Source organism: Anomalospiza imberbis, chromosome Z (assembly GCF_031753505.1).
Source record: "Anomalospiza imberbis isolate Cuckoo-Finch-1a 21T00152 chromosome Z, ASM3175350v1, whole genome shotgun sequence".
Taxonomy (NCBI): domain Eukaryota; kingdom Metazoa; phylum Chordata; class Aves; order Passeriformes; family Viduidae; genus Anomalospiza; species Anomalospiza imberbis.
Window position 1 is genome coordinate 70,387,636 of NC_089721.1, and position 15,370 is coordinate 70,403,005.

The following is a 15,370-nucleotide window of genomic DNA, read 5'->3' on the forward strand; positions in this document are numbered from 1 at the left end:
GGTAAGAACTGACAATACTTTTGTACTATTTTCACACATTAGAACAAAGTCTAGATTGGTTTAGGAAGAATGTTTTAGCCTCATGCTTTTAGCTGATTGGATGTTTTACAAATAAAAACACCCTGTACTGAGGTGTTTGTCATGAAGGAAGGGAGAAGGGAGAAGGGAGGGAGGGAGGGAGGGAGGGAGGGAGGGAGGGAGGAAGGAAGGAAGGAAGGAAGGAAGGAAGGAAGGAAGGAAGGAAGGAAGGAAGGAAGGAAGGAAGGAAGGAAGGAAGGAAGGAAGGAAGGAAGGAAGGAAGGAAGGAAGGAAGGAAGGAAGGAAGGAAGGAAGGAAGGAAGGAAGGAAGGAAGGAAGGAAGGAAGGAAGGAAGGAAGGAAGGAAGGAAGATTCCTGCTGCTGCTGCTTGGGACATTGGACTGTATGCCAGGGAACACCTGTTGCTGCTGCTGTTCCTGCACAGAACCTTGGACTCTATGATTAGAACTCTTTGCCTTCGAGACTGATGTATTCATGCAATAAACAACTTTATAACAATGAACATCTGTTTTTGCCTCTTTGAAGACCCCAGACCCAATGACAGCCTCGACAGGAAAGTAACAAAGACATAGCACTATACAGACATCTCATGCTTGTCCACAGGAGCAGAGATCACTTTTACTGTCATTGCTAATACTTTAAGGTATATAGAAGCAAATTATATTCCATTTCTGCAGTGACACGGCAGAAGCTGCTGAGATCACTGCCTTCCCAAGAGCGTCTCCCTTTGGGAAAGGCAGATAGGTCAGGACGAGCACCAGATGCTTACGCCGCCAGGTGTAGAGTGCAGGTCAACGAATAAAGAGGCAGGAGGGTTCCTCATATCAAGTTCCAGGAGCAGTTTAATAACAGGCACAGTTTAATAATAATCACCGGAGTGATTCAGGGACAGAGAAAGAACAAGAACAAGGCAGGGTTCAGGGTTTATATGTGGGATGGTGGAGGTGGAGCATCAAATCTGAGGGCCAATGGGTAGAGGGATCAGGGGTGGTACAAAGGCGGGCCAGGGGAAAACAACCAGCAGGGATACAGAGGAGGAGTTTCAGGGAATGGGAACCAATAGGGAAACAGGAACAATGAACATTCTAGAACTGGGGAGGAGAACAGGGGTGATGCAACCGGGACCATTAACATACAGAAGCAGGGAACTGTGGGAAAGTGTCTCACTGTGTCACCCTATCTCTAAAGTGGGTGTCCTCCCAAGGCATCCCACTTTCTGCATCTCCCTCACCAACCTGGGATGCAACACATTCTCTTTTAGATGTCCCTGCTAGGGCATGTATGCCTGCCTTGCTGTGCCCTTGAGCCAGCTTGGCAGGATTGGAGCAGGGCCTTTGGGTGATCCTACATGGACACTTGTCCATCCCTGCAGAGGGACTCATGCCTGTGGCACTCGGCTCTGTTACTTCCTTATTGTCCCCCTTGTGTATGATGTGTCAGGGGGGTATTTGGGGATACACAGCCATAAGAAATGAGCTCTGTCAACACCTCAGCCTGATGAGTCCTCGGGGTGCTCCCTGCAGCTCTGTGTCGATGAACAACTGATCAATCCTATAGTGTGGGCCCAACCAGGTAACCGGGGTAAAATGGACATTACTCCTCTGGCAGTTTGTTGATTTATATGTGTTCTTTATTGTAATAGCTAAATTTTCTCTGTCAGTTAGTCTCAATGGTTTCTTCCATGTACCCCATTTTGCTCCCCTAATGGTTCTTCCCCTAAGTTGTTTACTTCAGCATTTTCCCACCACTTGCTTGTCAATCCCCACTTCAGTCTCCCCAACACCTCCACTATTCCCATATATGCCCCTGCCAATCCCGGTTGCTCTACCCCTTCTCTGTGTCCATCAGTTGTTACACCCCTTGTGTTCTGGAAAGTTCTGTGTCATTTACCCCTTCCTTGAAAGATAATTGGATTGTGAAGTTTGTTCCCTCCCCTGGTTCAATCCTAATGGATATCTCCAGTTATATACTTCTCCCCTAATGTTCCCCTATTGGACAGAAGTTGTATCCACCCCTTTTACCCTCCCCTCTTCAAAGGTCGCTGTAAACCTTTAGCTCTCAGTCATTTGTCCCTGACTCCTGTGGGGAATAAACCTCTCTCAGAACTCAAACAAGTGATCCCTCTCTGTTCCCTCTGTCTTGGTCTGTGGGAGTTGGGGTTGAGCGAAACAAGGCGGGGATGCCTTGGGAGGATTCTTATGTTTAACTCAGGACAAGCAGATGTGACAATCTCCCAAGGTCCCTCGCTCCCACATGTAAATGGATGCCTGTCTGTCACCCAAGGATCACTCCCACACTCCAGAAAGTTGTGTTCCCTGTTCTCCCATTGGCTCTCATGTTGTAGTCACTCCCCTCCTATTCTGTCACTGGGTGGATGTGTGTCACCCCACCTCGACTCCTCCCTCTGCCCTTATCCCCATTGGTTCATTGTACCCTGTCCCTTCCTATCTTCCCCGTTTATATACCCTGTACCCGCTCCTGGTCGGTGTGGTTGGAGTGGTTGCTGCCCTCATGCTGCTGCCCTTCTGCCACCTGCTCTCCGTTCCTGGTTCCCTTCAACTGCGGTTGTTTTCCTTGCCTGCTTCACCTACCACCCTCCCAGCCTACCTACCTTCCTCATACCCTTCTGGACCCTCAACCCTATCCTTCAATAAACCCAGTTGAATCACCATACGGAGTGCACTGCCATCTTTTACTGGTGAAGAAGAATTACAACATCCAGGCACAGGCGTCTGGTCGGCTGGGGGAGCTGTTCATTGGGCCTGGGGTGGAGACATTGCCAGTTCAGCAGGCAACCCTTCAGGATCTGCCCGGGGGGGCCCGCACTGGTCCCTCGTGTCTTGCTGCTGCTGTGTCACCCACGCCACGGCCTCCTGCTGCAGGGACTTGCAAAGTCCTGTGCACACTGCCACCCAAGAAGGTCTCGGTCGAGATCTGGTGGTGGCAGCCTCTCTCCTGTGTGCCCATCGGTCACAGGGAATGAGCTGGCCAGACAATATCTGCCCTGCGACCGCAGTGTGCATCCAAATACACCCATCGTAATTAATCTCCTTCCAGACATTAAACCAGCAAAGGTACCCCAGCAGCCCCTTACAAAGACCAAAAGATATGGGCTAAAGCCCATAATAATCGAACTGTTGCATGATAATGTACTAGAACCATGTAATTCCTCATACAACATCCCCATTTTAGCAATTAAAAAGCCTGACAATACCTACAGGCTAGTTCAAGACCTGTGTGAAGTAAATAAAAGAGTGCAAGCTACATACCCATTTGTATAAAACCTTTATGCCTTGTTAAATAAGTCACCACCTACACGCTCTTGGTACTCAGCGATTGACTTGAAAGATGCATTTTGGTCATGCCCTTTAGATTCTCATTTCAGACACGTGTTTGCCTTCTCTTCGGAAGATCCAGACACTGTAAGGAAACAGCAGCTTACCTGGACCCGGCTACCTCAAGGGTACACGGAGTCTCCCACACTCCTTGGTCAAGCCTTAAGAAAGACTCTTAAGTTCCTTTTCTCCACCTTCAGGAATATAAATAACACAGTATGTAGATGACATGCTACTCTCTGGAGAGCAAGAATCCACTGTAAAATTAGGCACCGCTCAATTACTGAACTTTATAGGAGAGAATGGACTAAGGGTATTTAAATCTAAATTACAATTTGTTAAATAAGAAGTAAAATATTTGGGACATGTAATTAGTCATGGAACCAGAAAATTGAGTACCGAAAGGATTGAAGGAATTATAAATTTACAACCTCCCCAAACAAAAAGGGAGGTTAGACAATTATTAGGCTTAATTGGGTATTGTAACATATGGATTGATGATTACACACAAAATGTCAATTTTTTATATGAAAAATTAACTAAATCAGAACCTATTAATTGGACTCAAGAAGATAATAAAAATTTAGAAAATTTGAAACAGAAGTTAATTCAGGCTCCAGTTTTATCTCTTCCTTCTATAGAAAAAGATTTTCACCTATATATTAACATGGCCTCAAAGAATAAATAATTATAAATTTTTAACGGAAATATGTGATCAGTTACATAATAACCTTACTTACATAATTCGACTGGTAAAAGCAGGCCCAGGCTGTTGGGGACTCAGGCTTCTATTGCCTGGTTGACCAGGAATAACCTCATGAGCTCCTTAGGTATATAAGGGAGTAAGATCTCAATAAAGTGAACTGTTGCTGCATGAACTCAGTGTGTCTTGTCACTGGTCTGTCAGATGGTGGAGGCCTGCTCTAAGGTAACTTCCTTCGAACACACCGTTGACTTAGCAGTCAGTAAAGGGGTGGGTGAGGTCATGGTGGCACAAAACACTATTAGGTGCTTTAACTGCGGGCAGATGGGGCACATTCAAGCACATTGCCCTCATCCTGTGTTTAAGCCATCAAGAAGCCATCGTCAACAATAACGGAAATGGACTTCAGAGCACAACACGACTCCACGCCATGACAACAAGTGAAAGGTCGTATTGTCCCAGTCTCCCCACCATCCAGGAGACCCAATTCCCAAAAGGTACATTTTGGAGAAGAGAAATGACTCAGAGGGACTCATGTTTTTTTCAATGAACCAACCAATTAAATCAATCTACAAGACGTGTATTATACAGCTCTCTGTACTTACTACTGGACGATGAGAGTGTTGTAAGGGTACCTGTGGGATACATTGGTTCTGGCTAAGGTGAGAGACGTACCCAAGTACTATTAATCAGAGATAATATTAATACACCAGACAGCATCACAGTTATCCCAGAGGTTGTCTCAGTCAATCCTGGACAGGAGTTGACTGTCTCAATCGTTTGCACCAACCCACCTTTCACCCTAACCAAGAACATGCCATTTGCCCAAATGTATATATTAAGTGGACAAGATTACTTAGATACAGAACATTATGACGTTTATGTTTCTCATATTCTCAACAGGGAAAAGCCAGTGATTTACATTACCATAACATACAAAGGGAAGACTGTTTCTTTTATAGGGCTGGCAGACACTGGGGCTGATGTCACCCTCATTCCATGATCTAAATGGCCAGGTGATTGGGAGTTGGTGTCCCCTTGTGGCACAGTTTCTGGATTGGAGGAGCTGTCACCTCCCTAAGGAGCAACCACCTTATCAACATGGAAGGGCCAGAGAGACAAATTGCTACGCTGAGACCTTTTGTAGTACCAAGCAACATCACATTATTGGACCAAGATGTTTTATCCCAGTGGGGGGTGAGGCTAGAAATCCCACAACCAACCTTGGATTTCTAGCTGGGGCCACTGTGGAGCGTGCCATGCCACCACTTATCTGGAAAACCAATGAACCAGTGTGGGTGCATCAGTGGCCCCTTACAGAAGACAAACTTAAAGCGCTCCAGTCCTTAGTTGAAGAACAATTGTCCAAGGGACACATCTCACTATCCACCAGCCCTTGGAGCACCCCTGTCTTTGTCATAAAGAAACCAGGCAAAGACAGGTGGAAGCTCCTTCAGGACCTTCACAAGATAAATGAGGTCCTGGAAGATATGGGCCTTTTATATATCACCTTCCATGCTCCCCTCGCCTTCCATGCTCCCCAAGGACTGGCAGCTCACAGTCCTGGATATTAACGACTGTTTCTTTAACATCCCGCTCCATCCCAGGGATGCTCCCAGATTAGCTTTTTCAGTTCCATCAGTGAACGGTCAGGCCCCCTTCAAAAGATACCAGTGGTGTACTTTACCACAGGGAATGAAAAATTCCCGTTTTGTGCCAAATGTTCATTGCAAGAATCTTGTCACCAATAAGAAAAGTCTTTGCAATCATTCTTCACTACATGGACAACATCCTCATGTGTTGAAAAATTAAAACCTTCTTAGACTACATTATCAAAAGAACTGTTGCAGCTATTGAGGGTTTCGAAATTGCTCCAGATAACACACTTGCCCATGGAAGTATCTTGGTTATGTAATCAGTGAACAGACCATAGTCCCTCAGAACATTACCATCAAGGATGACCCCTGAACACTGTTGGGTTTGTGGAGGGTCCTTAAAATCAGAAACCTGGCCTTGGCGAGGTGTCAGTATTGGACCCCTCAAATTACTTAAACTGAAAAGTTTCCCCTCCCAAACTCCAAAAGATCAGGACAATTGGCTATTGAGGGACACAGTTCTCAAAGAGGAATGTATCTGGAAAAAGGGAAAAAGACTGAGGAAGTTGGAGAAACTATCTGTAAGAGATATTTAGTAACTGAAGATCATAAGATGTGGATACTGAGCGAAACAGATACTTTTTGGTCAACCAGAAAGATCAAAAATAAGAACTGTATGTTACATCCCAATGAGCAACTTTATCAGTGCTGGGACCCTAAAGATCAGCCTTATTCAGTAGTACCCCAACTTTCTAAGTATTGGACCTCCACTTCTAACACCCAATCACATTTCTGGGAGGCCCTCTGGGTTTATTCTGGATTTGTGGACAAAAAGCATACTCTAAACTCCCTTCTCAGGCGTGGCAGCTGTACTTTAGGAGCAACACAACCTAGCTTCTTTTTACTATCAAAAGAAGCTAGAAACCAGCTAGGAGTCCCCCTGTATGATGAACTAAAGAGACAAAAAAGATATGATAGAGGAGGGATGCAACAATGGGGCGAGGAAGAGTGGCCACCAGAGAAAATTTTAGAAACTTATGAACCTGCCACTTGGGCTCAGTATGGGAGCTGGGGATATCAAACTCCCATTTATATGCTAAATCGCATTATTAGATTACAAGCCCCGATTCAAGTTATATTGAATCAAACTGCCACTGCAATTGATCTTTTGAATGCCCAACAGGCCCAAATTAAAACAGCTGTGTATCAAAACTGTTTATCCCTAGATTACCTATTAGCCAAAGATGGTGGAGTATGTAGCAAATTTAATACCTCAGACTGTTGCCTACATATTGATGACCATGGAGAAGCTATCACTAAAATTACCCAAAATACCAGAAAACTTACACATGTTCCAGTCCAGAAATGGTATTCTCTCTCTACATCTGAATGGTGGAAGAATATGTTCTCTGGGGAGTGGTGGGGAAAAAAAGCCTTAATTATTTTTGGAATTTCCCTAGTTAGTCTTCTGTTTCTCCCCTTGTTTGATCCCATGTTTCATTCATTAAATTACGTCAGTAGTACAAAGCATGCCCGCTATTCAAAACCTTCAAGCGAACCGACTTTCTATCCCACCTGTCCAAAAAAATCATGAGTGTAAACCAAACTAAGAAGAACAGAGAAAAAGGTAAAAGGGCCCAGCAAGTTTACACTGATTTTAAACAATTAAAAACTATCAATGAAGAATTATCCACGTTTGTGTAAATGCAAAAGCCTGTGATTAACGTAAGAGAAAAAGGGGGGAATTGTTATTTATAAGACCCCCTTGTTTGGCTTTTGCATTTGTGACTGTTTTAAAGTTACTAATTTAATTAATTAAAAGTGTTCAAGTTAATGAAGTAAATATTAAAAAGGTCATTATAAAGATACACCAGTTAAGCTGTATGTTCCAATTAAATGCTTAATAATTATGTTAAAGTAGTTAACAATTTTAATACTGTTTCTATAATCCATTGTTCTTAAATGAATTACTTTTAATACATTGTTTGTAAGTTTAATGATCTCTTTAAGTATATCACGTTGTGGTGTGTTTTTATGTTCATAAGGGTTGAATTGAGGCAGTTATTTTATTAATGTTTGGTTAGAATGGTATGTTCCTTGTACTCCCCCATTTCCTTCCCTCACAATTAGTTCAGTACAAGTTGTTTACCCCAAAAGCTCCTGCCACTTGGCTCCCCAGTTTACTGTCAATCTCCTCACTCCTCCCTGCTCTTTCCTTGTTTGGTTCTGCCACTCAGAGTTTGTTAACATCCCTCCAGCTGTCAATCCTGTGGCCAGCCCCAGTTTCTTCCTGAAATTTCTGTGTCAATCTCCCCTGCTTAGCTTCTCTATTTGATCTCTGATTTTGTACCCACCCCTGTCACACTGTCATTGGTTATTATGATCTATGTACTTCCCCTATGGTTTACCCCTATTGGACGAGACAGGTTTACACCCCTGTCCGCCCACTCGGTATTTAAGTTGCTGTAACCCTTGATTTTGCTGACACTCGTTCCTGCTCCCACCCAGAGAGGACCCTTTTTCCTGCCCCGCCTGGGGGAATAAAGACTCTTTGGGCACGCAAACGACTGTCTGTTCCTTTGTCTCTTCGCCTCCTCCCAGCGTTTATTGGCTATCTAAGCTGCGCAACCAACACCGCAGCACACAGCACTACCAGGGTGGCTGAGCTATTCCCTGGGAGTGGCCACTCTCGTGGTGGTCCCCAGCCTTATACGAGTGGTGCTAGCTGGCGCATTTCATCAGCTCGTGGCCATAGCAGGTAGCCACCACATTGGAGAGATCTTACCTCATCGTCTACTAGCACCAATCATCAGAGACTATGGGGGGCAGAACTACAAGTATAGACTGAGGGGATCGAGAATATAAAAGGGCAACCTGACCTGAAGAGCTGTCTTTTGCTGTTCTTTTGACTGTGGGCTAGCTGCAGCAGAGGACCTGACACTGCAGGCTTCGGTCAACATCTCTTCTTAGAAACCTTTTTACAGATTTTGGAGGCTGACTAGCTGCATTCACTGCAGTGCCATCAAGTTCTTGCCTTGCGGCCAAACACTGGTACGGCCACAGGTTTCCTTAATCCTCGGGCGCAGGATTTATCCTTTTTCTTTTTTCTCCTCTCCTGTTATCCCTTCCTCCCCTTTATTTTTCCCCTTTAATAAACACCCTATTTTTGTTCGAATCCCAGAAGTTGTGTCTTTTTTATCACAGAATGTGATCACCCTGAACCATCCCAAGAGCTTCAAGCCAGTTACACTACGGTCAAGCAGCTCCCTAATGAGCCATTCTTGGATTTTGTAGACAGGCTTCAAGCACACATAAGAGACAAGTTGAGGATCCATGTTTGCGAGACACCATCCTGCTAGAAATAGCAAAAGCCAATGCCAACGACACCTGCCAAAGAGTCATTTTAAGCATGCCCCTGGATCCACCACTATCCTTGCCTGCCATCATCGAAGCCTGCACAAAGATGGCAGCTGCCATGGCTCGACCTGAGAGAAATAAACATCTCCCCCAGGAAAAGACAGTAGCTGCAAACACACTGGGCCCATCCACCACTCCAGCGTCACAGCAGCATGAGCCATTCTTCTGTTATCAGTGTGGCCAAAAAGGACATCTGATGAGGAACTGCCTGGCACCGAGTCCCAGCAGACCGGACTGGCAGAACCTTAGTGGGGAGGAAACCAATAAAAAAAACTAGGGCAGAAGCTCAGACCTGCTCCCATGTGGATAAAAATGGAGCTGATTTTGGAGGGGGAAAACCGGATTTGACGCTCAACCTGAACGTTACACAACCAACCAGATTGACACTTCTCTTGACCAGCAGAAAAAAACAGTAAGGTCTCCTCAATCTCCGCGGTTGTTAACAACTTTGAATGGCATCTTTTTCAGGTCCTGACATTGGACTGTGATTGCCATGGACCTACTGGATGGAAGACTGGTGCATCAGACTGTAAATACTTTGTCATTGGGGACACAAAGTACACACCCCCTGAGACTGAGAACTCTCCGGTCATTTTACCATCAGACACAGAGCATCCTCATACACTTGTTATTCACAAAGCTGTAAAATAAGCTTTTGCATGTTTGATTAATTAAAGATTAAATTAGAAAAAGTTAATATAGTTGTTAATTAAGCTAATAATTACCATGTTCAACCCTGTTACCTTTCCATTAACCCAGTTAGTATCCACAAGTTCTAGTTATGTGTTTAATACCCTTTTTAAGTGGGCCTTTTTCTAGAAGCAGAGACAGCAAACCTACTAGTGTTACCAATATCTAGGACGGGACGTGCTTTGGCTTGTCTGGCCTCCTGCTGAACCAAATAGCCGCAACTGTGGTGTTTCACCCCAGAGACACTTTTGGCTAGCTGGATGTTGCAGCTCGGCAGGCGGAAACAAGTCCAGACATGTCGGAGCTCCGGTGGTGGTGGGATGGAACTTCCTCTCGCAGAAGGTCCACTTCCTCAGAGGTTTTTTCTCTGCTGGAGAAGCTTTAAGGCAATGATGAAGGAAAGGAATCGGTTCTGATGAAGGGTTTTAATCCAGAGCTTTTATTCTGGCCCGCAGGCCTCTGAATGTAGCAACAGCTCCAACCAGAACTCCCGGACCACGTGGTTCCCCTCTCTTTTACCTGGAGGAGGGGAGGGGGCAAGGGATAGGGAGCCCACCAACCTGTTACAGGAGAGGAGGTCTCAGGGACAAAGGACACCTGGATGGCCCAATGCCCTCTGGTGGAGGGCATCTTTTGAATCTGCCCAATCACTTGACACACTTCTGGAATGCCAGGACTGACAGACAGTGCTCAGCAGGGGTCAGAGTGGGGAAAGGAGAAGTGATTGACACACCAGGGAGGACATCTTCAGGGGAGGAACTAGGGTATGGGGGTAAACCATGAAAGCACACTGCAACACAAACCCTCACAAGGGCCACATCACTGAGACCAACAGCCCTTGGAACCTGCCTGTCTTCGTTTTAAGAAAATCAGACAAGGACAGGTGTAGACTCCTTCACGATCTTAGGAAAATTAATGATGTCATAGAAGACATGGATCCCCTACAGCCAGGCATACCCTCATCCTCCATGCTCCCTCGGGACTGGATATTAGCCATCCTAGACATCAAAGACTGTTTCTTTAACATTCCTCTCCATCCCCAAGATGCACCCAGGTTTGCATTCTCAGTTCCTTCCCTGAACAGGCAAGCCCCTCTAAAAAGGTACCACTAGCTTGTGCTTCCCTAAGGAATGAAAAACTCTCCTAGTATATGCCAGTGGTACATGGCCCACATCCTGTCCCCCATGAGAGCCCTGTTCCTGGACTTCATAATCCTGCATTACATGGATGACATTTTAGTTTGTGCTCCAAACGAGGACTGTTTACAAAAGACCATGCAGGGAACCATCCAGGCAATTGAGAAAGCTGGATTCAGAATCTGCGAGGACAAGATTCAATACACCTGCCCTTGGACCTACCTGGGACTCCGGATCCGTGAGTGGACCATCGTACCCCAGCAGCTGACCATCTGAGACAACCCAAGGACCCTGCGGGACCTTCACCAACTCTGTGGATCCAGCAACTGGGTTCACCCCCTGCTGGGAGTTACGATGGAGATCCTCGCACTGCTTTTCAACCTGCTCCATGGCAGCGAGGACCTAGATTCACCATGTGCCCTCGTACCAGAGGCCCGGGAGTCCATCGCCTTGATCCAGGAAGCCCTGTCCTTGCAGCAAGCCCACCACTACGAGCCCAGCCTGCCTTTCCAACTGACCATTCTGGGTAAGGCATCGCATTTCCATGCTTTAATTTTCCAATGGGACAAGACGTTGAGGAACCCATTTCTCATTATTAAGTGGGTTTTCACACACAGTCAACCAGTCAAAACTATCACAACTCCACAAGAAGTTATGGCAGAACTCATAAAAAGGGCTAGAGCCTGCCTCCGCACTCTTGCGGGGTGTGAGTTCACATGCATCTTTCTACCATTGAAAATAGGGGATTAGGAGCCTTTACTCCAAACCAACAAGAGCCTCCAGTTTGCCCTTGATAGCTACACAGCCCAAATTTCCATTTATCTACCTGGCCACAAATTATTCACAGAAACTTTCAATCTGGTCCCAAAATCACTCTTGAGCAAAATATCGCTCAAAGCTCTGACTTCACTGACGGCTCAGTGAAATCCCACAAGTCAGTGATTACTTGGAGGGATCCCAGGACGGCTCAGTGAAATCCCACAAGTCAGTGATTACTTGGAGGGATCCCAGGACACAGAAGTGGGAGTCTGATATCCAGGAGGTCCAAGGATCACCTCAGATTGCAAAACTAGACGCTGCCATCAAAGCCTTTGAAAAATTTCAAAAACCTCTCAATTTGGTGATCGATTCAGCGTATGTTGCCTAAGTAGCTATGAGGGCTGGACATGCCTTTTTAAAAGAGGACCCCAAACCAAATTTATATAAATTGTTTTCTAAACTTGTACATCTCATCTCCCACAGAAAGCAACCATTCTACATCATGCATGTGAGGTCACACACTGATCTCCCAGGTGCAATCACCGAGGGGAACAAGAGAGTGGAGGCACTTGCCATGTTTGCCAGAACAGCCAATGTCCCGGACACCTTTGCACAAGCAAAGTTGTTCCATTCTTTCTACCACCAAAATGTTCCAGCATTGATCTGAATGTTCTGTTTACCCAGAGACCAGGCCAGAGCAATTATCGCCACCTGCCCCAATTGTCAGTAGTACGAAATTCCATCTATGAGTCCCTGGAGTTAACCCCCAAGGCCTCAACAGCTGCCAAATATGGCAGACTGACATGACCCACATTCCTTCTTTTGGAAGGACAAAATACGTCCACATACCAGTAGACACCTTCTCAGGCGCTGCATGCAGCCCATGAAGAGGAAAATGCAAAACATACCATCAAGCATTTCCTCCTTGCATTTGCCACCCTGGGAGTTCCACAACAAATTAAAACTGATAATGGGCCTGCCTACACCTTCCACTCCCTAAGAGACTTCTTCAATCAATGGGAGGTGAAGCACACCACCAGCATACCACACTCTCCTACATGTCAGTCTATTGTAGAGAGGACCCACCAGACTCTTTCAAAAGAGTCCTTGATCAGCAGCGGGAAGGAACAGAGACCATTCCTCCTGTTGAGAGGCTCTGCAAAGCCCTCTATGTTATTAATTTCCTAAATTGTTCATTCTCAGGGCCTGACTGTTGGGGCCGAAAGGCCCACTGGTGAAAGGGTTGCAGCACTCCCTTGGAGAGCCAGTCCTTAAGCCACTGACTTCGCACTTACGGTGAGAAGTGCTACCACCCAAAGTGCTCCCACCTAAAGTGCCTTGCTCCGCATATGTTAATACATTTTTACTTTTTGGTTCAGCTTCCCTCACCCCACCTCCAAAGTTGCACCCAATTCGTTACTGTGTTTTCCCCAACCCTTCTTTCCCCTATAAATACCCCCTTCTCTCTGTGCTCGGAAAGCTGGCTGTAACTGGGCTCCTTCACAGAAGGCCCTGCACTTCATAAAGGCTTTCTCTGTGGAACGCCATACAGTGCGTAAAATCTCTTGCTCTGTGTCGCCTCACAAAGAGCTAGAAATCACGAGCCAGGCTGGGAGATGTGCCTGTGCACCTGGGCAATCCTTTTCAGGACAGCTTTTTCAGAGATTTTCAATAATGTAGAAGCTCAGGATGAGCTTCTCCGAAAGATGGCAAAGACTAATGCAAACACAGAGACAAAAAAAGCCCTAAGAGCATTGCCTCAAGACCCAGAACCTACCATCTCCCAGATGGTTGAGGCGTGCTCAAAGACTTCTTCAGTGGAGCACACTGTGGCACTGGCTGTCAGTAAAGGGGTGGGGGAGGCCTTGGTGAACCTGAGTAATGTTCGCTCTTTCAACTGCAGCCAGTTGGGACACATGCAGGCAAACTGCCCTCACTGGCCACCAGAACGTTTCCACCAGCCTTATATTCCATGCCCGAGACCTCCCTACAGGAACTTCCAGCAGCAGCAGCAGTACTGTCCAGGAAACGGGTGTCGGAGCGTGATGCAGGGCCACGCGATGACACCAAATGGCTGACCGCAGTGCCCCAGCCTCCCTATGATCCAGGAAAACCACTGCCCGGACGGTACATTTCTTCGGACCACAGCCATGAGGACAGGCTCCGGCTGCTCCGCAGAACCTGCCAACTGAATCAGGACAAGCGCCGAGTCCTCTGCAGCGCTGTCCACCTCCTGCTGCCGGATGAGGACTTAAGTGTGCATCCCTGCTGGATTCCTGCACCCACCCCATCATGATTACCCCACAACCATTCTCCTCCTCGGGGACAGCTATCATACTCCAGACAAGATCACCATCATCCCCGAGGTGGTATGTGTGGACCCAGGCAATGAGATCACTGTTTCAGTAGTGTGCCACAATCCCCCATTCACCCTTTGTAAATGGGCCCCTTTTGCGTTATGGTATGTCCTGGAAGGGCAGGACCTTCTCGACGATGACAAGGACCGACATGTGTTTTTCACCCAGAACGTTTGTAAGGAAAGACCTTTAATAACATCTATTATTTCTTACCAGGGAAAGTCAGTCACCATGGACCTTATGGCAGACTGGAGCCGACGTTACCATCCTCCCTCGAGCAAAGTGGCCCTGTGACTGGGAGTTGGTGGCCCCTTGCAGCACAATCTCTGGCGTGGGAGGAGCTGTCAATTCCCTTTGCAGTAAACATCTGGTAAGTGTGGAAGGACCGGAAGGGCAAATTGCCACAATTCAATCCTTTGTTGTTACATATAAGATTATGTTACTTGACAGGGACATTTTGTCCCAGTGGGGAGCTCATCTTGACATCCCTGACCCTAAGAGGGATTTTTAGTATAGGCCACTGGAGAGCGCACCACCCCACCTCTCAATTGGAAAACAGACACACCAGTGTGGGTAGACCAGTGGCCCCTTCTGGTGGAAAAATTAAAAGCGCTAAATGAACTAGTGGAGGAGCAGGTGTGCCCTGGGGCATTTAACACCTTCCACCAGCCCCTGGAACACACCCGTCTTTGTCATTAGAAAACCAGGCAGGTTTTCTAGAAATACAGACAGGTGGCACCTGCTCCAGGACCTGCGTAGGGTCAATGATGTCATCGAAAACATGGGCCCCCTTCAGCCAGGCCTCCCTTCTCCCTCCATGCTTCCCCGGGATTGGCAGCTCGCAGTCCTCGACATCAAAGACTGCTTTTTTAACATCCCACTGTATCCTGGAGGTGCTCCCAGGTTTGCCTTTTCGGTACCATCTATCAACAGAGGTGAACCTTACAGAAGGTACCAATGGACCACTTTGCCTCAGGGAATGAAAAATTCTCCGATGCTCTGCCAGACCTTCGTAGCACAAGTCCTCTCTCCAGTCAGGAGAATTTTCCCTGAAGCTGTAATTTTGCACTACACGGATGACGTTTTCGTGTGTGCTGCCACAAAGACCTACCTGGATGCAGCACTTTCCAAGACTATACAGCCCATCGAGTCGGCTGGTTTCCAAATCGCGCAGGACAAAATCCAGTTGTCCTCACCATGGAAATATTTGGGATTTCTTATCACAGGAAGGACCATCACACCACAGACCATCACCATCAAAGACGACCCACGGACGCTGCGGGATGTTCAGCAGATCTGTGGGACCATCCCGTGGATCCGACCTCTCCTGGGGCTCACC